This window comes from Parasteatoda tepidariorum, chromosome 1 (assembly GCF_982258835.1).
Source record: "Parasteatoda tepidariorum strain Cologne lab strain chromosome 1, Ptep-v5.0, whole genome shotgun sequence".
NCBI lineage: Eukaryota > Metazoa > Arthropoda > Arachnida > Araneae > Theridiidae > Parasteatoda > Parasteatoda tepidariorum.
In genome coordinates this window covers 14,660,651-14,685,267 of record NC_141755.1, presented here as the reverse complement: position 1 = coordinate 14,685,267, position 24,617 = coordinate 14,660,651, and the positions used below count along the sequence as shown (strand labels likewise).

Sequence of the window (24,617 nt, the reverse complement as noted above, 5' to 3'; positions counted from 1 at the left end):
TAGCTCTTTTTTTACAACTTATTCAGTGCTTTCTCAAACATTGTCAAACGTTGATTTGCTAAAAATACAGTGTCTCGTAGTTCAGCGGATATATTTGATTCTTAAAAACCGAAAGTTACTTTGAAGCAACATTCTGTTCCATTATTTTCACTTACGTGGTCCCCTATCTAAGGAGAATAATCTCGTGACGCGCTGTTGTTTTATCAGTTATTCTCAACCATGCTAATGGTCCCGAGACTGATGGATTTTTAAAAGTTAAACAGTTAAGTTCCATTCTCACTGCATGCGATTCACGCTCTTCTGATCTCTGCCGACGGAGAATGAGAACCTGATTGATGAAATATATTATCCAGCGAAAAACTCGCCAGTCTGATTCCCTTTCTGTCTTAACGACGTCCGGAGGATCGTGAATCGCATACAGTGTGAACGGTCCCTTAGAACCTCATTTAAAATTGGGCAGTTACAATTTTGCATTAATTAGCTATTCCTAAATGTTCATGGTATAAAAAGTATATAAACTTACGATGCCAGTACTTTTCCTTGTTTGCTTAACATTTACCATGAATAAATAGTATGGTGGGAAAATTGGTAAGGAAAAAGAGATAAGTATGAGTTAAGAATTACGTAATCATTAGCTAGATTTGAACCCAAAAAATCTGTTTAATAAACTGACTCACAAGTCACTGTATCATGTCGTCACACATTGAAAACACATTTAAAATATGATAGAAAACTGGTTGTGATGTCATGATATAGGAATAACCACCATTTTCTCTTATTGATTAGTCTAAATTATTTTTCCCATGTATTTTATGAGTGAAACATTACTGTAGGTACATTTCAGAGTAATTTTGCTGATTTTTTTTTTGCAGTGAAGCATTTTTGAAAACATATCTTTATTTATTCATTTTAAGTTTCAATATTCTCTGCTTTATTATCTAGAGAGTCTTCTATCATTGTATTACTTAGTTGGCATGACTAAGGTGTAAAAAAAGTTTAGAAACAGTCAAATATCTCAAGAAATATACTTCAAATCGAAATAGTGAAAATATAGAAATTCAGTTTTTTTTTTTTAATAGCTATAGAATAATACAAAATTTGAACTTTCACCCTTATCATCTGGGGTCGGAGTGACTGCTACTTTGATATCCTAAATATTAAATCCTATTTTTCGTAGCAAATTTGGACTCTCCAGAAGAAAAAAATAACTCATATTTGACATATAGATTATGTATTTTGCGTCACAGATGACGCTGCAACAAAATAGGATACAACTTGTTTAAAACGGCGAATCTTAAGTCCCGTTAGATTAAGAGCATACAAATAAACATGTTTTAATTTATTTATTTTTAACAGTTTCAAAAGTTTTTTTTTTTTTGCAATCTAATATACTTTGCGAAACCGCCATTTTAAGCAACTTGTGCACCATTTTAACTTTTGCTGGTTACAGCCCCTCGGTGAAACAAAGTGAATAAACCTATAAGTCGAACAGGGATTCTTTTTTTCTTGAGAATCCGAATCTCAATAAAAAATAGAGATCCATATTAAAAATTCAAAGATAGGGGTAGAATTGCATGGCTTTTAAAACTAATGAATTTGTCGACTTTCACTTTTTTGATTCGATATAAATTTCTGGAAATATTTGACTGTTTCCAAACTTTCTTTTACACCCTGTAAAGTTTGCCACACTCAATTTGAAGTGCACGCATAATGCATTTACATAAAAGAACTCGTTTATTTGGAAATTGGAGTCTCTGCCAAGTACTTCACCCTAGAACTTAGTCATGATAATTCCTCAGTTTTTTAATTTTACTGAAAAAAGTTTTGAAACCTTCTAATCTTTAATTTCATACTATAATTGTTTTGGGAAAAATATCGCGTTCAAGCAACACTACTTAATTTTAAAAAAATTATAATTCTTAGTGCATTTTTTAAAAAAATTGCAAAACGTGTGATGCTAATATAATAATAACAATGTGTGGGAACGTTCCGGTGGCGCAGGAGGTCAAAGCGTTGCTCACACCGCTTGTGGAGAGTTGGGTGACACGAGTATGATCTGGGCAAACAACAAAACAGTCCATGTGTATACGCAGCAAGGTGCACGTTAAATTTGTCGTGTCTGAAAGTCCTCTCTCAATTGGTATTTCTAAACTTCAACACACCATTTCAAAGAAAATTGTTTTACATTGACTCATTTAACATTATGAAAGCTTCAAATTTGACATTTTGGTTGGAAAAAAATACTTTTAAGGTATTCACTGAAAACTTTTACACTAATTTATGTTAATTCTTGTCATTACCCAGAATTGCAAATTCACTTTAAAAAATTTAACAGGAATCTAATCTAAAATTAATTATTGTCTGAGCTTTAAGTTTAAATTAGTGTTATGGTCCCATGTCTTTAGAAATGCCCATTATAGTTTTTGTATTCATAGCTTTCACTTTAGCTTCTGAAGTTGGCTTGTATCTCTAATACCGATCATCGACCGAACTATATCAAAGAGAGTTAAAACAAATAAGCAACTTCTAAGATAGAAACAAAAAAAGCAACAACTAAAACCCAACAAAATAGCCTGTGTAGTCTAGCTATCTAATCAGATGATGGACCAGGCAGCATACACAGATACAAGTATCGCGCAAGCAGACTTAACTTCGACGCCCTATCGCAGCGTGCCTCTGACAGCAATGTGGCTATAGTTTCTCATTAGTTGATGCCACCGAGGAGAGCAAAATAAAGTACAAATATTTTCTTTGTTACTAGCTCTGTTCTAGTGTGGGGTAGAATGGTCTCCCTGGTAACGAGACTGTTCTGATGCGTATGCTGTTCGATCTATTTTTTTCCCCTTTTTTTATATCCCCGTAAGATATAGAGGGAAATGCTTGATTTTTTTCCCTTGATTCCCGGTGAGGCTACAAGTTCTTTTTAAGAAACGATAACTTAATTACTTATGAACAACATTAATATGTAATAGGCGTTTTTCTCCAAACTGATGAAATTTTTTGGTATTTGTGGAAATACATGTTTTTTTTATCTTTATGGGCTGGTCTTGATTGCAATTTGTGAAAGAAATATTTTCTTTGCTTGTTCATAGGAACTACTTGGTTTTTATTGTTTTTGCTATGATTAATATGAAAATATTGGGAAAAACTATCAATTGTGTTTGTTTTAATTACTTAATTTGATTGTTATTGTTGAGTCGTAAAACCCGGTTCAATTTTTTAAAAAAATCAGGCGGCTTTTGAAAAATAAAATTTTTAATTTCGTTAAAAATTTTCCTGATTTAGAATTATTAAACACGTGTTATCAAAGACATCACATTTTTAAGAAAATTCTACATTTGAGAATACTTTTTTGCAACATGTGTGAACCACAGCAACTTCTTCAAAATTTTAAAAACCTTAAAGATTCGGACTAAAAAGAGTGACCAAAATATGTGGTGTATAGCAAAGCCACAGTTGTCACAGCACTAGTTTTTTTGTTTTTTTTTTCTCCAGATGATTTGGCACTACTTCTGTTTTTTGATGAAGTTGAGTTTATACATTGAAAAAAAATATGGACAAAACTGCAAGAATACGATATAACTTACCATGTTTCTAGCTTTATGGGAATACAAAACTCTGTGATTTTTACCGAAGCACTTTGCTTATGATTTTGGTAAATTAACAATAAAATATGGTTTAATAATATTTGATAAAATTTGGCATTTGTGGTCAAACATGATAATTTTTATCATGATAATACCTTCCTTTAAGTCTTGAATAAAAACCATTCATTCAGTTAATTTACTTTTCAGTTTTGCATATTTTACTGAATGTGTAGACATAAGAACTGTAAATTTGAAAAATTTCAAACCTTTAAGGTATAACATGTATATAAGGTAAGGTCAGTAATATAAAACCTTATAAAATAAGGTTTTATTTTACTAACATTTTCATAAGTCTCTTTATTTATAATAATAAAATGAAGAGTTTGCCCGTCTCTGTGTGGGTCACTTATAAATTCAGAACTGTTTAAATTAGTTTGAAATTTTCAATTAGTGCGTTCGGTAAGGCAGTATAATAAATGGAATTTTTTTATTGGCTTAGAACTCGGCATTGATAGAAATGAAACTATGGATGATTTTTTTTCTTTCAACTATTTTTAAGCTTACATCAGTAATATTTGCTAACTTATAACTCTCATTAAAAAAAGTTTTTTTGCGCGTAATTTGAATACTACATGAATATTAAATTATTTTTTATTCGCTATGTCTAAAAAACTCAATGATCAGCATGAACATGATATCATTAGAAGATTACGTCACCAAGTTGGTATTCTAAAATTATTTGAAGACACGTTTTTGTTTTGTTTATAGCTATGTTTTTAAAATGTGAATCTCACTTTTATTAGTTCGAAAAAGGCTTGATTAAATTTGTTATTAGGTAGTAATTTAATTTAAAAATATGAATACGTACTAGAAAGCAAAATTAATCAAGAAAAGTTACTTATCCTTTTAGAGGTACCGTAATAAATCGTCTTATTATTATTGACTCCAATGATGCTTAATTTATTTTGGTACTATGTACAAATTGAAATAAAAAAAATAACCTGTGTACTAAAAAAACATTGATGGAAAAGCAAAAAATTTAATTATTTTAGATGTCAATAAAGCTTAATTAGTTCTGGTAATAAGTACTTATTTTATTTTATTTACAACCATTGTTGAGCAGTTGACCCAATCCTGAGTTTACAACTACCAATGTTCAACTCCGTAGCCACCACCCAATCCAGAAGACAACGAACTCTTGGTTCAAGTATTGGGAGAATTTGTATTTGTGGAGGTTATTTTGATTGAACTAACGCGCGTTTGCGTTACATGAAGAGGAAAATTACTAAAACCTTCCACGGTTAGCCTACTACGGCAAGGGGACTCTAACCCATGATCCGTCAACCACTGAGGATATTTTACATCGGCGCTGTGGTTGGTGCGAGCCAGGTGCGGAATTTGTATCGACCAGCAATCTGGGATTCGAACCCGGTTATGTTAAAAAAAAAGGTTATGTACCATAAAGCAAAATTAATAAAGAAATAGTCTTAAATCTGTTTAAAAAACGTAAAAAATCAGCATATAATAACTGACCTTTTAAATGCTTAATTAATTTCGGTAATAATTTCTAATTGAAATTGAAATAAGCTATGTTAAGAGCAATATATTGTACAAATCCGTTTAAGAGAAGAGTAAAAAATTGCCAACCATTAATTGGCTCCAATCATGCTTAAATAATACGGGTAATAAGTACTTAATTAAAAATTAATGAAGTACTTATTAAAATTAATTGAAATTAAAAAAAAATAAGCAAAAAAGATTTTTCTATATAATTTAAGTATTATACCGCAAAATTAATAGAGAATTTGTACTAATTCTCTTAAGACAATTCATAATCATTGACAATTCATAATCATTCATAACAATTCATAATCATTCATAACAATTCATAATCATTCATAACAGTTCATAATCATTCATAACAATTCATAATCAATGACCCTCATAATCATTGACACCTATGATTCTTAATTCATTTTGATAATAGGCACTGCTGGTTTTATGGTGATTTGTGCATATTTTAAAAGGCACCAAATCTGAAAATATAGGTACGGCTTTATACTAACGTTCTTGCTACATATTAAAACTGCAACAATACAGGGAAGCTTTAATACAGGATGCTGTCTAAGGAGGATTTTTACGGCTTCTCTTTTAATGGATAAGTACCAGAGAAAATCCCGTGATTGTTGTAAATTTTGACTATCATGAATTGGCTTCAAGCAATAGCATCATGGCATGATTAAACCATGGTCAGGTATTGTATACAATATCAAATGTCAAACCGATAACGTATGAAATATGCTTGTTTTATACCTTTAATTGGTATTAGTATGATTTATTAGAGTTAGTTGAAGCCGTTTCCAAGTTTAACATATATGGTCAACTTCTAAATATGTAAGGATCTTTTTTTAGTTATTTATTTATTGACATCCTTTTTTTTTACTAGACCTTTTTAGTAATCACCAAATATTATTAACAATAGCAAAATTAACAGGTAAAATAACCCGGCAGAGATGAATAAGCCATTCCATGCCTTATCATTTCCTACATTTGTAATTTACTTTTCTTTATAATTTGAAAAATGGTTAATCTATGTCATCACATTCGATAATAAAGCAATAAATTGTGATTGGAAATGAAACTTGATATCAAATATGAGATATTTTCACATTCGAACGTTAAATGTTTTACAAAAATATAGAATTACACAATAAAAAATTTTAATTTATTTTTAGCTCACTTTTTGGCATGAAGGCATGATTTTTCCTTAAACTAACAACGAAGAATAAAAAATGAATATAAGTTGATAAATTTTTGCTCATAAACAAAACTCAAAATTTTATCTATAACAATTTTTCCACGTAACTATTATATTGTGGTCATGGTAAATTAAAATATTATCTTCGATTATGTATATTCTCTACCTTTACTCTTTATTCAACTTTTAAAAAATGTTAAAACACTATAACGTGCAAAAATTGTTGAGAAAACACACTTCTTAACTGCCCTACCACACTGTAAATCAAACCTCAGAGTCTTACGACTTTAAACGAGCTAAAAGTGAAGTTAGTTCCTTACATAATCGCCTCGAATATTTTTCAGGGTATTTAAACACTATGAAATTACTTAAGATGTGGCTGCTTGGCATCCCTGTACGAAGCCAAAGTGCCCGTAGCAAATTAGCTCTAACACTAATGTATAAAATAAGCGCCAAGTCCTTACAATGTAGACAGAGGAAAAGAGCTGTATCATGTTTTCTCTCAACGCAAGGGGGCGTGCAATAGGAAGGGCTAAAATAAAAGGGGGCGGTTGAGTGATTATGTATCGATCGGCTTCTTTGGCTAACAACGGAACTGGTGATGTTAGGGGTGGGTTGGCGACGATATTACTTCTTTTATTCTTCTTTTTTTTTTTTTACTATTTTTATTCATTTTTCTGCTTTTATGGGCCATGTGAAAGAGAGATTGCAAGAAAAGAGAACCCGCATAACTTTTCTGCAACATTTGGTATTGAAAAATAGAGAATTGGTTTAAACCTTTCTTTTACTACGCTTTAAACCTGTTAAAAATTCTCACTTAATTTTAAGGGTTAACAATTGTTATTATAAATCTACAAAGTGCAAAGATTACGTGACTTATACAATATTTCAAGCTATAAACTGAAAAAAAAAGACCTATAAGTTGATGTACATATTTATCGATTAATTATTCATCGATTTATTTTAAAATTTTAGGTTAGAACAGCTCAATTCTTAAATATCCCATATTTTGTTTTAGGGTCTTACAACCTAACGTTTTAATGCTTATAATAAATATATCATCTTTTCAGCATAGTATTTGATATCTTCCATTAACTGATATCCGTGTGGAAAAAGCGGTTAACTTTTTACCACACATGAATAAAGCTAAACAAAATATAAAAAAAGGTCTAAATAATAGCATATAAACAAACGAAATACTATAGTATTTGATTCAATATTGACAAAACTCTTCTAAAAAACCTTCCCTATTGGCTATTTTATATCATTAGGACGTTTTTTTTTTTACTGCATCCTGTGTCTCCTACTTTCAGTGACTGCACAAAGATAACAGTTCTTTTTTATGTAACCAAAACTATAGTATAGTTTGTCTACAGAACGAACTCCCCCTCGCCACAAAGTCTAAGGCCGTCTGCTGCTACGGAAGCAGGAAATCGCACATCTTAAAGAGAGGAGCTTCCCTCTCCACTGATTCCATTTCTCTCGATGACCCGAGCCAAAACCTATTCTAAATATCGAACCAACACCCCTAAATGAAATAGTTAAGCCTCGTAACCGTAGTCACCACCACTGCTACAGACGAATGGCGAAAGAAATTCTTTCCATAGACAGACTTTATACGGTATATTTAAGCTTTTTTATGTTGTTCAACTTTCTTACATTGGAAAATGCTTTTAATTAATGTCAATCTCGACAATTCTATACTAAAAACATTTGCTTGTAAAACTTATAAGGTAAAATCGACAAGAAATACTCTAGATTCAGAAATTTTCAAGCAGAATCATTGTCCAAACAAGATAAACCATTGTGAAGCAATTCATTGCTAAAATAGTTTCCAGCGGCACATTACTATTCAAATATTATTTCGATCGTAATAGTTTTTAGAGTCACAAAACAATAAAATTGGAACAAATCTAAAAATGCAAAAGAGGCTAATTGAATAAACTCAGAAAAGGTGGTACAAAAATTAATCGAATTTATGAATAAATTGTTGCATTAGTTTTATTTATAATAATGTCCCTTTTTAAGCTGTTTTTAATTTCAATAAGGAAATCAATAAGGATCTATAAGGAGAATTTCAATAAAGATAATTTCGATAAGGATCTAGTGCAATATACATTAAATAGAATGTTAGAAATGGTGATAATTTTTTTTATAAGGTGTTGTTATCAATTTCCTGAATTTACCCACTAACTCGTGAAATTCTTGTGTGTGTGTTACATACCCATTTAAAATGTATGTTACTCAATAACCTCAATAACCTAATAAACTTGGAAGTTTTGATTTGATTAAGAAAGCATCAATGTATATAACTATTTTAATTTTCTATAACTTACCTAACATTTCAAATAGGATTTTTTTACAAGAATTTAACATAAGGATAAACAATATTTTAATGCAAATACATTTGTAAAATAATGCAAAGAATTTTTATAATTAAATTTTCTTTAGAGATAAAATTTAAAATAAAAATATACGTAGTATGGCTTCTTGCTCACGCAATAAAAGTCATAAAAACCATGTTAATCTCTTGAAACTACTTATAATAGACAGTCAAATGTGCTCTTTTAGAAATCATGTTAACTCAGAGAAATCGAAAAATTTAAAGTGTTTTCTTCAAAAATAACTTCACTTTTCTGGAAATTTATAGAAAGAAAAAAATTTCGGCCTAAGAGATGTAAAATATTTATCAATTATCAAGTGCTAGATTGAATTTAGGCAGGTGTTTATACTCTACCAATTATCAAGTATTTACTTAATTGGTAAATTAGAAGTCAAGGTATCTTGCACATAACGTGAACAAATTTAATTTGAAAAAAACAGATGCATGGATAAAACTTTTAAAGTTAAGAAAGTTTTTAAAATTCCCTAACTGATATGTTATTAATACTAATATTTATGATAATTACAAATAAAAAACTTTCTCCAATTTTCACATAACCAAAAATTCATATTCGTAAATTTTTACTTCCACACAGCTCTTACGAAGTCATGATCATGTACATCATTTTATTATTAACACCGCATCAATAGTTAAAGTAAACTATATGTAAATGCTTATGTAAAGTAAGTTAATAATATTAATTATTAAATACAACATTAATATATGATTGTTAAGGAAAAAAATTTCAATTTCATAAAAAAAAACATTTCTAATAATTACTTAAAGGTGGTGCAAGATTTAATAAAATTACACCTGAGGTGTACACAAATGGGATTTCACTTTGAAAGCTATCTATGTAAGCCGGAGGCAAATTACAACAGTCTTTAAATATAGAAAAAATTAAAACTAAATTTATTAAGTTACTTGAAATAAGGTTCTTCAAGAAAAAAGTTGATTAAGTAAGTTGGCCTTTAAACTGAAATGAACCAATATGAAAGATTTGAAACGATAATGAATAAAAAAAATGTTACAAATACGATAGACATCGATACGATATTGTATCGATTGTATGGTTACAATGTTTAGTATTATTACAGTAATAGAAATTGTTATTATTACAATAGCATTTTCGTAGAACAATTGGTATTACTTAAAGAAACAGAAATTGTTATAATTACAATAACATTTTCGTACAACAATTGGTATTACTTAAAGAAACAGAAATTTTTATGATTATAATAACATTTTTGTACAACCATTGGTATTATTAAAAAAAACAGAAATTGTTATAATTACAATAGACATTGTTAGATCCACAACAAATATTATTCGAAGTATAATAAGAGTTAATACAATCACAACAAACATTACTACAATGTAGGAGAACAAAAGAAATCAAAAAAATATAATCCTTAAAGTGTAAAATATTGTTATATTTCTTGTTTTAAGGAAGAATGAAGTGCATTGTTCTCAAAAAATAATTGTAAATTGGTTTTAAATGTGAAAAAGTGTCAAACATTTTAAAAACATAATCATTCGGGCTTCATATAAAGGTAGTAGCGTATCTACTATATTAAAATATTTCTCATCAAATCATAAATGGTTTTAACATTATCTGTATTTATAAGGTAATAGTAGAAAGCTTCCTTATTCATAAATGATTAATTAATCAATTTCAGATATGTTTTTAAAAAATTATATGCTCCATTACGTTTTGTTAGTATGATCAGTAGTAGATCTTCTGCTTTCTCTTTAAAGTGGCATACTTTACCGATATGGGGCTCATTTTGATCACTATTGAAATGGTTTACTGTGTCTCATGTAGGCTTAGAGTGAAAAATAGTCAAGAACCTTTCTTTATTCATAAATATATAAATATAATAAAAAATCATCCATCATCCCTCAGCTTTAAAAAATTAGCTTTCTCAATTCTCAAAATAAAAATAAATTTAAAAATTATTAACACCATTTTTAAACAACAAGATTGCACAAAACCACGCATATTTCCACATAACCATATAGCTTTTTGGTTTTTCCTTTATTTCCTTGTTGTAGAATGACCTAGAAAAAAAAAGAAATGTTGCTAAGGCTTTAAATATATTTTTAAAGTGTTTGACAGAAATTTAAAAATTTATTTTTCTAATAAAGTGCAATACGTACATACATTCCCTGCTTCTCACTTTCTCCCATTGTTTTGTAAAGTAAAATTAATATAAAAGTTAATATAGTTTTTAAAGTTTAAAAAATTTTATATAAACAGATTTTGCATTCCAAAATAAAGTATGTTGCATGGAGTTTAAAATATTATGGACCTTTTCAAAAGAAATGATTATCTTGCTGTTATTCTTTTAGGAAGAAAAATGTATTACTTTTGCATCTGGAGTTATATTTTATACGAATAGGGCATTTATTTACATTTTTTGCGTGTTCTTTTAAGTCATTTTATGTCTCTTTTTTGAACAAATAGCAAAAAATAATCCCTAAAAATGACATAAGAAGATACTTTTTTCCAAAAATATGAATGAAGTGCATGACTATACATTTTCGTTTCCGTAACCCACTCAGTATCCTAAAAGTGACATTTTTCAATAAATTCTTATGAGAACAATTTATTCTTTCCGTCTCCTTTAAGAAATATTTTTTTTTCGTTGAAACTCCATGAATCAGTTTAGCGATGCTTTTAAAAGAATGCCCCAGCTTAATTTAGATTTACGAATCTGAAACGATACATTTGAAAAAGTAATTTTAAGAATATTAATAAAGCAATATAAAACTAATCAGTTTCAAACTTAATGAACAAATAAAGAATCTATTATTTGTAATAATTTTAACAATGAGTATCAGGATGTAAAGAATGCAAAAGTATACCCAAGACAGAATTTTTGATTGTTTTTCTATAATGGGCCAACCTGAGCAAGATGGTTATCATCATAAGTATCCATCAAAAACCATCTCAATTCTTGGTGGTACCATCAAACTTGACCATCAAATGACTATTAGGAATTGGAACAACTTTATGTTGGACTAACATGAGCAAAGCTGACATAGTTTGGTGACCCAAAAAAAGCAATTCATCAAGAACCATCATATTTTAATGGTTTCAAACTTAATATTCCATCAAAAACCCTCATAATCCCTGATGGTACCATCAAGACTAACCAACATACAATACATACAAATTTGTTTGTATGATAACAAAATTCACACAAAGTACCATTCATACAAAAAAAAATTGTTCCGTTTTCATCGAAATGTAATCTTTCGAATAGAATTTTAGAATATCCAAAAAAGTATTTAATAAACATTTAAGTTTGATATAAACAAATATATGACTTTTTTAGTTTCGATTTCTATCAAATAATCTGAAGAATATTAAAAAACTATTTGGGTGTTTAAAATTTAAAGATAATGCATATTCTTTTTTTTATAACATCCAGTTTTGGAAATTATGAGAAAATTCATATTCTTCCATCCCTTGGTGGGCTTGAGATTTTCCAACAATACGTCATTCTTTCTCCACACTTTTTCTAAGTTTTTTTTTTCTATAATTTGTTTTGGGTCTTCCTCAACCTGATCTAGCCATCTTTGTTTTGGCCTTCCTCTTTTTTTTTTACAATGTAATTTTCTTTTCATGAGTTTCTTAGGCATGTCTGTTTCTTTCATTTCTTTCGACATATCCTATCCACAGTATATTCTTATAAGTTTTATTTTTGAAAATTTCGGGAAAAGTCTTTTTTTAAAAAACAAAAGTTAATAAAACTTAAAATCTCTTAAAATGAATGCTTTATAAGTCATAATAGTTTAATATTTTATGTAAACATATTTTAAATTTGACTTTCAAAATCTATATGTACAATGGTTGTGAAAAATAATGGTAATACTTCTATACTAACATGTTTCTAAAAAATACTTATAGAATCATTTTATAAGTTAAGAAATTTTTAGGCTATGCAATTTTTTATATGTAATAATGATGTTTAAAACTTTTAAAGATTTGAGGGACCGACAGTAAACTACCAACTTAAAGAAGTGTTTTTGAACACCCTGTAACAAAAAATGTAGCAATACATTTGCTACTTATCACAGCTGCTTTGATTATTATATGCAACAATTGCACAAAGTTTCGTAAATCTAGCTCAAATATTTATGGAGGTATAAACAATTATATTAGAAACTGATATTTTTGTCTTGCGTTTTTTTTTTTTTTTTTTTGTTATAACTTTAAGACTGCTCAATAAAATTAAACAAAACTTTTGGAGTAATTTGAAATTAATTAAAAAATTAAAGCTTCAAAACTTGAGAAAAATTCGTTCAAAACTGCGTAAGATATGATTCATTAAAGTAGTTCTTTTATATTGCGCATGCGTGCAAAAATTTTAAATATTTTTTCTTAATTTTGCAGAGAATCGTATTAGACAACTAATGAAAAAATTACGACTTGAATATCTTAAAAATTTAAAAAGTTTCAAGAAATTTTCTAAGTAGTTTTCATACTTTTTAAAAGAGTGCTGAAAATGATAAGGGATTTTCCACGTATTTTATTTTGTACTATTAAACAAGATATATTAAAAACGACAGCGGCATTGTTAGGGATCATCCCCCATAAAAGTATCTTTTTTTCGCTATTGAATCACATCTTAATGTAATACTGTTTATTGTAAGTTATTGTCATTTGTTATAAAATTTTGTCTTATGAAACAAAATAGTATTTTTGGAAATCCCCTGATCATTTTGAACTTTCTTTTAACTAGTACAAAGACTACTTAGAAAATTGGCTTGAAACTTTTTTAATTTTTAAGATATGCAAATCGGACTTCTTTCAATACATAGTTGCCAAATATGATTCATAACAAAATTATGAAGGAAAAAAAATTCCCACATACGCAGTATAAAATAACTACTTTAATTACTTTGACATCGCACAATTTAAATTTTTTTTTTAAATTTTAAAGCAAATTATTTGTAATTAATTCAAAATTGCTCCAAAAATTTTGTTTAATCTCATTTAATATTTTTAAAGCTATAGCAAAAAAGAGTAATACAACGAAATTTTATAAAAATGCCTATATCTCCATAAATATTCAAGCAAGGATTACGAAGTTCTGTGCAATTATTGCATGTAATAACCTAAATAACTGTCCTAAGTTACAAACCTATTGCAACATTTTTTGGCATAGGGTGTTCAAAAATATTATTTAATGCTTGTAATTTATTATCGGTTCCTCAAATTTTAAAATCTTCAAACGTCATTGATATGTATGCGAAACCGCATGATCTAAGTATGTCTGAAGTTACAATTTTTTACTTTATTTTTTGTCAAAGTTTTGGAGTTTTGTTATAAACGGCAGGAGATCACGAAAATATTCCAATAAACTTCCTTATGCGACCCTTGTAATAAATAACGTTTTTGAACTTATACATTTCAACAAAAAAAGAGTAAAAATTTCATTCGAAAAATTTGTAACTTGCAGGGAGAAAGCGATTGCATATTTGAAATCAGTGATATGGAAGTATGCAACAGAATACGCAAAAAGAGAAAAAATGTTCCCCAATGTAATCGTAAAAGTATTAAATATGTAATAAAAACAATTAGCTCTAGCGAAAAGCACTAAAATTCTGACTCCCGTTGACAGTTTATTAAACGATATGACTAAATTTAAATTTATTTTTATTCATAGGATTTCAAAGGTATGAAGAAACTTAATTAGAGATATTCATTTAACAATAAATTCACAAAGTTTATCAAATTTTAAAGTAACTTTCTGAAACATAGCTTTAATTAATAAGAATATATATTTTACTTTTTTACTTCCACTAATGCACAATCATGATAATATTTTTCCTTTTAAGTTTTATACTTTCTTCTATGCTTATAATTCCTTTACAAAATCTCACTAATTTAGAAGATCAATAAAGCTTTATTTAATTTGTTAGACTGATAAAATAGTAATTCGAAACTGTTTTTCTTTTTCTGAATTAAAAGTTTAAAAAAATGCTGTTGCAAAACGAATATGTATGATATTGTATTGAGTGAAATGATAAACATAAATATCATGATATAAATTATAAACTCACTCAAAAACTTTACAAAATACTATTTTTCTTTTAATTTTACCTAATTTACGAATAGATAACACATTTACAATAGATGGAAGAAAACACTATTACGAAACAATTCTTGCATGTATTTTTGAAATCATAAGCATAAACATCATAATGTAAAATTATTAGTTTCAAAACTTAGCAATATATAATTCTTTAATTACTTTATTTTCAAATAGATCATACAAATTACAATAAATATGAAAAAAGTATGAGAAACTAAATCTTGAGTTCGTATTTGAGACAAAACATAAATATAAATAAACATAAATGTAAATAAGCATAGATATAAAATTATTAATTTTCAACAAAACTTTAAAAAATACTATTTGCTTTTTCTTTAATTCTCCTATAATTTTTTAAAAAAAAAAACAGATCACAAAATTTCGTGAAACACTATGCAGAATTCACTTTTAAAAGGAAACAAACTTGGGGGTCACTTCGCTGCAAAAGCATGCTCTAAAAATCAGTAACATCACAGAACAAAAAAGTATCATTTGTGAGATACATTTTCTAAATATTGACTCTAAAATAAAGCTTAACATTTTTACCGGCATTTTGTATTCTTTTTTCAATAATTCAACGATAATTTACGTATTTCAATTTGATTTAATATAACTTAAATAATAATTAGTATCATATAATGCTATTTGAAGAAAATGCTATTTATAGACAAAAATATCAAAATTCAATAGCATTTTTCGAGTAAATATTAAAGAAAATTTGTCAATAGATTAATTTATATTATTTAACGATAATGTGTACCAAAATTTCCGGTTTATTGGAGTTAGAGTGTCCTCTGCGTTGTAAGTTACTTTTATGTAAAGTTACCTAAATGAACGTGTAGTAAAATTAAAGATGGGTGCAATGAGTTTTTAAAAAAAGCATTAAAATATTTTGAATGTTGCTAGAATAATAATTAAAACTGTTTCAAAATCTTCATAATCATTAACAAAATCGACATACAAAATCATTAATAAATTATGTGATTTTTGGAATTAAAAACTGTCTCGCTAAATTGATTTATCTTTAAAAAGTATAAAGTGAAATAAAAGTTTCGTTTTGCAACTTCGTTCTCAACATCAGCTGCAATTCCTCCATATCTAAACCCTTAAGGTAAGCACTGAAGCCTTTAAAGAAAAGATTATAACCTTAAATAATTTTAAATGAAACCACATCATGGCTAAGAAAATATGTTTCAAAGCCATAAATTACTGTTCCTAAGAAAATATCACTTTACACTAGATTTAATGTCTTAAACTATTCCAAAACTCCAAGAAACTATTTTCGAGTTAAGCTTTACAAATCTTAATAAGATCAATTACTCAGAAGGCCAAAACAAAAATAATGCTTGAAGCGTGGTGAAAATTGTTGCCTTCTATCGGTGATGAAATATGGAGAAGGATTACTTTCGGTGACGAAAGGCTTCACGCTATGAACAAGAACACAACTATCAAAGTAACCGTATCTGGTCTTCATATCTTTTCTTCATCCTTTTGCTTCTGTTACTCTTCAACGGAATGTCTCTGAGAGAAAATATGAAGAGTTGATAGGAACTAAAATAAATGAATTTATCCAGCCATTACTTACATAAAATACGTTGAAGGAAGATGCGGGTTTACTTAATAGTTTATCCTCTCTAAATGTGGTTTGCGATATAGACTTATTTACGTTTTATTTGTTAATTGTATCTCAGAAGTATTATACAAATAGTTACATTTCTAGGTTAAGGAATACAACGGTTCAAATTGAAACAAAATATTCATATTTTATTAAATATATATTTTATAATAGTTTTTTCTCGACTTCTATTGGTTGTGAAATATTAAGAAGGATTACATTCAGTGATAAAAAGATTCAAGCTTTTCAAGTACCAAAGTCACCGTAACTTTTTATCATCATTTTTTACTATTACTCTTTACCCGAATGTCCTCAAATAAAAAAATGAAGAATTTACTTTATCAAATTTAAGAAATTTGGAAATTACTGCGTGAAACTTTTGAAATAAATGAATTTATCTAACCATTGTTTGTATGGGATATTTGCAATGAAGATGGGATATGCCATTTGTTAAATAGACTAACTTCCCTAAACAGACTAAAATTAATTTATCATTTCTATGTATGTTTTGCGATATAATCAAAATTACTTTTAAACTGTACAGTATTCTTTAAAATATCCAAAATTTGTGCAAAATCGATCAATTCGTTGTCAATAAATAAAAATTTCAAAAAATATGAATCTTTTAAAGTATTATTGCTTAGAAAATATTTAATAGATTTAGTTTAAATTTTTGATTTTTTTCATGCATGTTTATTTATTGTTAAATTTCGTAAAGATTTGTTATCATCGCTATCAAATGTTTTCAACAGATTTAAAGGAACTATTCCCTGGAATATTCTACAGAAAAACAAATTTTATAATTGAGTATTTTTTTTCAATCTAAATAGTTTCAGAGACATCAAGAAATTGGCAAAAAGTGAAATTGACATTAGGTATTTGATCAATATTTTTTTACTGTTTCCCCGACTAAATTATCGGGGCCATTGACATGGCTGTTTCTATCCGGAAAATGTTCCCATTGATCTTTTGTAGTGGATCTCCAAGACTAAATCACTGTGGTCAAGCTCGATTCATAAAATGAGGTTTTTTCCTTGATTATACTGTATTCACGGGATCAATTCTTCGTTCTTCTAAGGATGAAAGACTGTGGGGAAAAGACTTTTGACTATACATCACCCGGACCTCTTCTAGACCTAAAGAACTTAATCTCGTCTTAAAATATGTCAGAAATGTAGATCAAATGTAAATCAAGGGAAACACCGCATACAGTTAAGAGGTTAAAAAAGAGCAATATCAGTTTCAGTTGAAAGACTTGAGTTACAATAATGTAGTAGATATGGAGTCAGCACTTAACATAATTTCTGAAAGACCGATCTCGCTCATGAAAGATCTAAGCTCTACATCTCTTTTAAAAGGAGCCTGTTTTTTGAACATCCCCTTATTGCCTGTTTCTCTACAATCTTGAATTGATTCCTCGGGTTATGCAAAAGGTCTATAGGGTTGCAATTATTGCAATTCTCAAAAGGTTGTAATTATCACCGAAATATAATATATTCAAAGCTCGCGAAGAGTGAATTAAAAGAACTCTCATCACCCAATGCAACGGTCAGTCGTGAATCCAGCTTTTAAGCGGAGCTTGAAGCCGCCAAAGCTCACAATTAAAAGTTAAAGAGTTAGGTGATAGGTATCAAGTGAAATTTAGTGAAATAAGGTTGACAGCCTGAAGATTGCTGTTGAACTAAATATTATGAAAGATATTACAGTCATCTTTCCTTGATTGCTGCAACTCCTCATATTATGGATGGCAACAAATCAATCGAAATAAATCGAAAACAAAGTGCGTACGATAAGAGAAAGAGGACTTTGTGTCTGATTTTGTATTTTAAAATACCGTTGGCCAAAATCTTTATTTAAAATTAAATCTTCGATCTATTATTATATGTTAGTACGTGAAAATCTCACCATTGAGATAATATTTATTCACATTTAATGGATAAATAGTTGTTTATTATGAATTTAGAGTAAATTTATATCGTCATAAACACAGAATAAATTCAGACTATTACAAATTTAGAATAAATTTAGATTATTACAAATTTAGAATAAAAGTTATTCGCAATTTTATTTTCCAAGTTCTTGAATTTCCAGTATTGTAACAATCATGGTTTATTTCAAATATCAATATGTAGGAAAATTTTTAATATCAATAAAATTTAAAATAAAATTTTTCTCTCAATTTTCCGAAACACCGGATGCTAAAAGCAGACGAAGTAATCAGCTGAAAAAGAATAATAAAAAAAAAAATCTTAAGTTCAATAAGATTTTGGGTGCACGCGGTCGGAAGTCTGAAAATCGGATAAAGATCATAAATCCAGATAGGTAGATGCTGCGGATGCGGATATTGGGCTCAGAATGGGAAGCAAGAAAAAGAAAAAGGAAGAAAATCCGGTTCTCGGAGAAGAGAGAAAAATATTGCGAAAAATGCATCCCCTGAAAGTAAAGAAGCAATTTTTTTAGTTTTATGCATTTTGAGTTTCCCAGGAAAGAGTAATGCTTTCAAAGTACATTTCTTCCTTGGATTAAAACTTTATTTTATCTATTTAACTTTCCTTCAGTTCTCAATAAACTTCAAATGTTCAAATATATAAGGTAATAGGATATAACTACAAATTCCACTATACACGGAAAAAAAGTGTATGGTTAAAACTACCAGAATATTATAAAATTTACCGTGTTTTTGGATGTCTGGGAACACGAAAAAGATAGGTAATTTATCCCGAAAAGATTTGTTAATGATTTTTTTAAAACTAACAATTAGATATTGTTTTATTATGTACGATAAAATTTTATAATTCAATCATAGTACTATAGAGCATTGTATAAAAATCATTTATTTTGTTAAATTTACTTGTTGTGTTGTATTTTTTACTAAATGTGAGGCAATCAGAACTAAAATTTCGAAAACCAGAATTTATAGTAAACCGTTAACATGTGAATAGAAGCGTAATCATATGAACGATTTAAATAATAAATTATGGGGGTTTTTTTACCAGAAATTTCTTTACCGTTAAGAACAGTAATTTTACCAGAATTTTTCCTCCGTGTGTAGAAATATTTGGCACGTTATACAAGCCATTTTAAGCACTTTTTTAAAACTTTTCTTTTATTAATTAGTTATATCTATTTTATTTATTAATTGGATAGGGCTAAACCATTATATCCTTAAAATGTAGTACCGAAAAACAGACATACAGGTTTCAAACCGTGACTCCATACTGGAAATAAGACAGTTTATGATTTTCTGGGACAATTTGTTCCCCTCTTTTGGTAACTTTTTTTTCCAAATACTGACTGGTTTTTTTTCAAATACTCAAAGAGGAGCTACGTATTACAATTTCCCTCCTCAAAGCTTTGCATATATGCTATATAAGGTTGAGGTCTGACGATCTCAGGAACGCTCCATGTGCGTTCGCAATGTCATCTATTAAGATTTAATCAGGACCCACTGCGTTTCAGAAAAAGCGAACATAGGATTTCAGGACATCATCCCTGTATCTCTATCAAAGATATGGAGAGGTTTGCGGGAATCTAGCATTATGCCTGTTCAGACCAGCAAAGACTCGCAATAAGTCTGTGGTATTGCTGAAGTGAGACTCATCAGTGAAGCGAATATTCGAGAATTGATTCACACTCCAATCTTTATGATCTATTCAGCAACCAAGCGAACTCTTCTTATAGCGGAAATCACAGGGACTCAAACAGCTCTTATTGCACACAGCCGTCTCTAATGAAGCCGTCCGCAAAAAGTGACCCTTGAAACTCGTTATTTTGTGGTCTCATAGAGGTCACGAAAGTACTACGAAGCTGTAGCACCCCTATTACGATTCGATGTATTCGACAAATACAGATTTTCTTTTACCGCTGTGGCTCTTGGGCGCCTTTAGTCGTGCTCTCTCTCGACAGATCCAGGATCCAGAAATTGTTCCCAGAAATTTCTGAGCATTAAATTGGATTTTCTACTGGTCGGTCGGTAGGGCACTGGACCATGTCCAAGAGTTCGTGCTATCGATCCCCATCGGCCGAAGAATCCCCGTGTAGTAAATGGTGACTGATGCTCGTTAAATCTGTCTAGTCGCAAAGTCCTCCATGTTCCCATAACAAATCAATACCTCTGGGGGGTATTGATCCAGGAGTTTCCTTGTCTTCTGGATTGGTTCAAAATTACAGGGCTACGGTGTTGAACATTAGCGGTCGGAGACCTCCATGTTCTCATAACAAATCAATACCTCTGGGGGGTATTGATCCAGGAGTTTCCTTGTCTTCTGGATTGGTTCAAAATTACAGGGCTACGGAGTTGAACATTAGCAGTCGCAGACCCCAAAACTGGGTAGGCTGCTTAACGACAGATGTAAGAAATAAGATATAAAATATAAAAACCTGGATTTGAAACCGTGGTGGCTCTGGAGACAGATCACTCTCCTCCCAATGAGGTGGGTCGGATCCGAATCCCAGCGATGACTGGTTGATACGAATTTCATACCCATCTAGCACCGACCATAGTGCTGACGAAAATATCCTTACTGGTAGATGGATCATGGTTTAAAGTCTCTTGCAGTTAGGTCATACGCTTTCGTGGTTTCCCTCTCAATATAATGCAAATGCTGGTTAGTTCCATTAAGAAGTCCTCCACGAAGGCAAATTTCTCTCAATACTTGATACAGGATTTCCCTTGTCTTCTTCATTTGGTTCAAAATTACAGGGCTAAGGAGTTAAATGTAGGAAGTCATGAAATTGAGTCGGCCGTTCAACGCCGGTTATAAAATAAAATAAAACCTAGATTTGAGACTAGCCGGCATCGATGCTCCCCAAAATTCGCCATATCTGTCCCTCATCTAAATGTTGGTGGTTTTTGTTGTTTGAAATCGATTGTTTGGAATTCAAAATAATCAGTTCAAATTGCTGCGAAAATTGCACCAAGAAAATCGGCAAAATGTGCGATAGATAGACAGATTTTGCCATGTGTGCTTATAAAGTATATTCCTCTATTAGTTCCGTTGAACCACATTATACGCTTACGTATTCGACGTACCAGATTTACATTGTTGTTATGAAGCAGCATTTCGCCTACTTGTTTTAAGGAAATTCAACAAAACATGCAGATTCTCTTAGTTATGAACACTATAATAGATTTAATTAATTAGAAACATAATATAGAATAATATTTTATTGGAATGTTTCACAATATATTAGCTTTTGCCAAGAACATAATAATTTTAACGAATTGTGAGGCTCATGGTCCGCAGAAAAATATACTTGCGCTAACTAAACCACTTATGTATATTTTTAATTGATCTAAAGCATAATACAAAGACTGCATAAAACAAGCATATTCCGGAATTTGTTACTACTTATAAAAACAAACTATGTTTCTTAATAGATGTTTCTTCTATCCATGTTTCTTCCTGGTGTTTTATCTTAAAGGAAACGAAATTTTGGTTCTTATTGACTTTTATTTTCAAATATAATTACTGCAGGATTTTATTTTTTAATCAAACTGATTGTAGGAGCGACATCGCTGGCAGGAAAATCGACTGAATAAAAACGACGTCACTGGCAGTAAATACGACACCATTGGCAGTAAAAACGACATCACATAAAAAAATAAACTCTCTAAAACAACCTGAAGAGGTCACTAACGCAGCTAATATTGCGTGTTTCCACAAGTATCAACTATATACTTAATTGTACTACATTGGCTGGAACAAATAATTACTCTTGTCCAAGGTAAAACACACTCCCCCCAATATATATTTCATGAAAAAATAATATAAGTTTTTAGTTATAAATGAAAAAACAATAAAGAATATATAAACATTGACATTTTTGAAGGAAGAAAGAAAACATGCAATGATGATTTTCTATGAAGACTAGGAGGCTCCGCCTCTAGTTCGCTTCGCTCACCAGCCCCCGCAGTTGTTTCTTATTCGTCATTGAAGATCAAAGGAGGTTAATGGTTTATATCCAATTTTTAAAAAAAATTGCAATTGATTATCATCTGTTGCATTTTAGGAATAAATAAATTTTGAAAAATCAATAACGTAAAAAATATGGTTCTTCCCGAGAGTTATTACACATTGAAGATATGCCATGCTGTGGAAAAAAACGGTTCCCATTCTTTATTTTCTCAGAATCAACTTTCATGAGCATAAACCGTTCTTCCCTCTTGATCTTTTTCAGTTTTGTTTTTCTTTTTAAATTTTATAAAAATAGTTTTTGGTTTATCAATTATATAATTATTATAATTTTAGGGAGCCCATTTTGTTAATATGTTAAACGTCAGGAAATTAAAGAATATCTAAATAAATTAAACTTAGGAATACAGAATATGTGACACACGGAGAAATAATAAATCAGTAATAATTTTATTTGTTAACAATATATAACGATGACCTTATATTACATAACAGTTCTCATTAGAAACAGTTTAATATCTCTTTAGACCTCATATTCTTCAAAATTTCGATCGAAATGTTAAGATTTATGTCTGGCCACATTTTATCTCTTTCCTATCCTTTTTTTTTATTCATTTCTTATAAATTTTTGGCATCAAGTCAAGCACGAGCTTATAAAATGATAATCGCAAAACAGATAAATGTTTCCACAACAATCGGTTATTTATTATTTAAAGAAAACAAATGTCAAAACTGATACTTAAAATTACAATAGTTTTCGAGCAAATAGAAATTATAGTAAAACGAAATCTCGTTGCGTTAATATTGTTTTTTTTTAGCGGCAGGCACTGAACTTTCGTTCTTCGTATAGGAAGATGCCGGAGTTGTTACTCATTTAACGTTACCCAGTGGGCACCTGTGAACCTAAGTCACGGAGGCGAGCAACATTACCCACTCCACACTGCCACATACCCGTTCATAGCGTGGGCCACATTCACACATCACACAATAGAGAACACACACAGAGAGAAACATCCATGCCCTGAGCGGGATTCGAACCCGCTACCATTGGCTTCACAATCAGGCACGCTGACCACTCAACTCCTGGCCGGCTAAGTTAATATTTAAAATGGTCCTATAAGCAGTTTCAACTATGTAGTTGAATTCGTAACTTGTATTGAATCGTAACTTGTTTTATTGCATCAAACTTTTTGTACATTTTTCAACATATCTTCCTAATTTTAAGTTTCTAAGTCTTATATATTTTAAGCTACCAAGAAAAATATAACGTTAAGCTAAAACCTTGGGAAAAATTAGCAAAACAGAATTTAAAATTGCAACAACTTTCGAATAAATTGGAATTTCGAAAACTATTCTGTGTTAAGTTCATAAAAAAAGTCGTTTTCAGCTTGCTAAATTTTAACTCTGTAGTTCTCGAGGCCGGTAGAACAACCCACGTAGCAATTTTTTTTTCAAGAAGTCTAATTGTTAATAATTCCCGAACTAATTATCGAATATCCTGTACAATTTTCTACAAACCTTATTAATTTCAAATTTCTAATTCTTATAGTTTTTGCGCAGCAAAACAAAATGTAACGTTTAGTTGAACACCCAAAATAGTGGCGTCGGTGGCCCTTGCGAAGTTTCAATATAGAAAAAACACTAAACTCAGTGGCACGACGGTTCATAGAGGGCCAAAGCCTACTATACCCATCTCAGTTTTCTTGACCTAGAGCTCTGGGGTGCAGGAGCATATGTTCCGGTAAGGTGGTCAGCCGAACGCGAAGTTCCTAAGCATGCTTGGTACTCATTTATCGAACCACTGAAGGGATGAAAGGTTGAGTTAAAATTGTCCGGTCCGGGGATCGAACCCAGGACCTGTGGCACGGGAGCGCAAAGCACTACCACTCAGCCACCAGGTGTATTGTAATGTAGAAAAGAAATAGCTATATATTTTTTATATAAATGAAAAAAAAACACTTAAATGCTTATTTAAAAAAGTGATTTTGTTGCCTAATTTTACTCGAATTTAAAACCAATTTTGACCGTAAAAATTTGAAAAATAAAACTATTTTTCAAAATTTCAACTCAAACTTTTTTTAGTAATTTGAAACATTTTTATAAGAATTTATTTGAAAATTGTTTACAAAATTAATTATGTAGAATTTATGTACAATTTAATCAAAATTGAAAAATTGCTGTATGAAATTAATAAGAAAATTCCAATAAATTCCAATACAAAGACATTGGAGTTTATATCATAAGTTGTCCTT

At 29.8% G+C, this 24,617-nt stretch overlaps 1 protein-coding gene across 2 annotated transcripts in view; it reads left to right on the top strand.

Annotated features, from left to right (window-relative positions):
• The window catches only part of LOC107456457 (neuropilin and tolloid-like protein 1), a 324,895-nt gene that overhangs the window by 172,037 nt on the left and 128,241 nt on the right, over window positions 1-24,617 (top strand). The gene's annotated exons all lie outside the window — the stretch shown is intronic.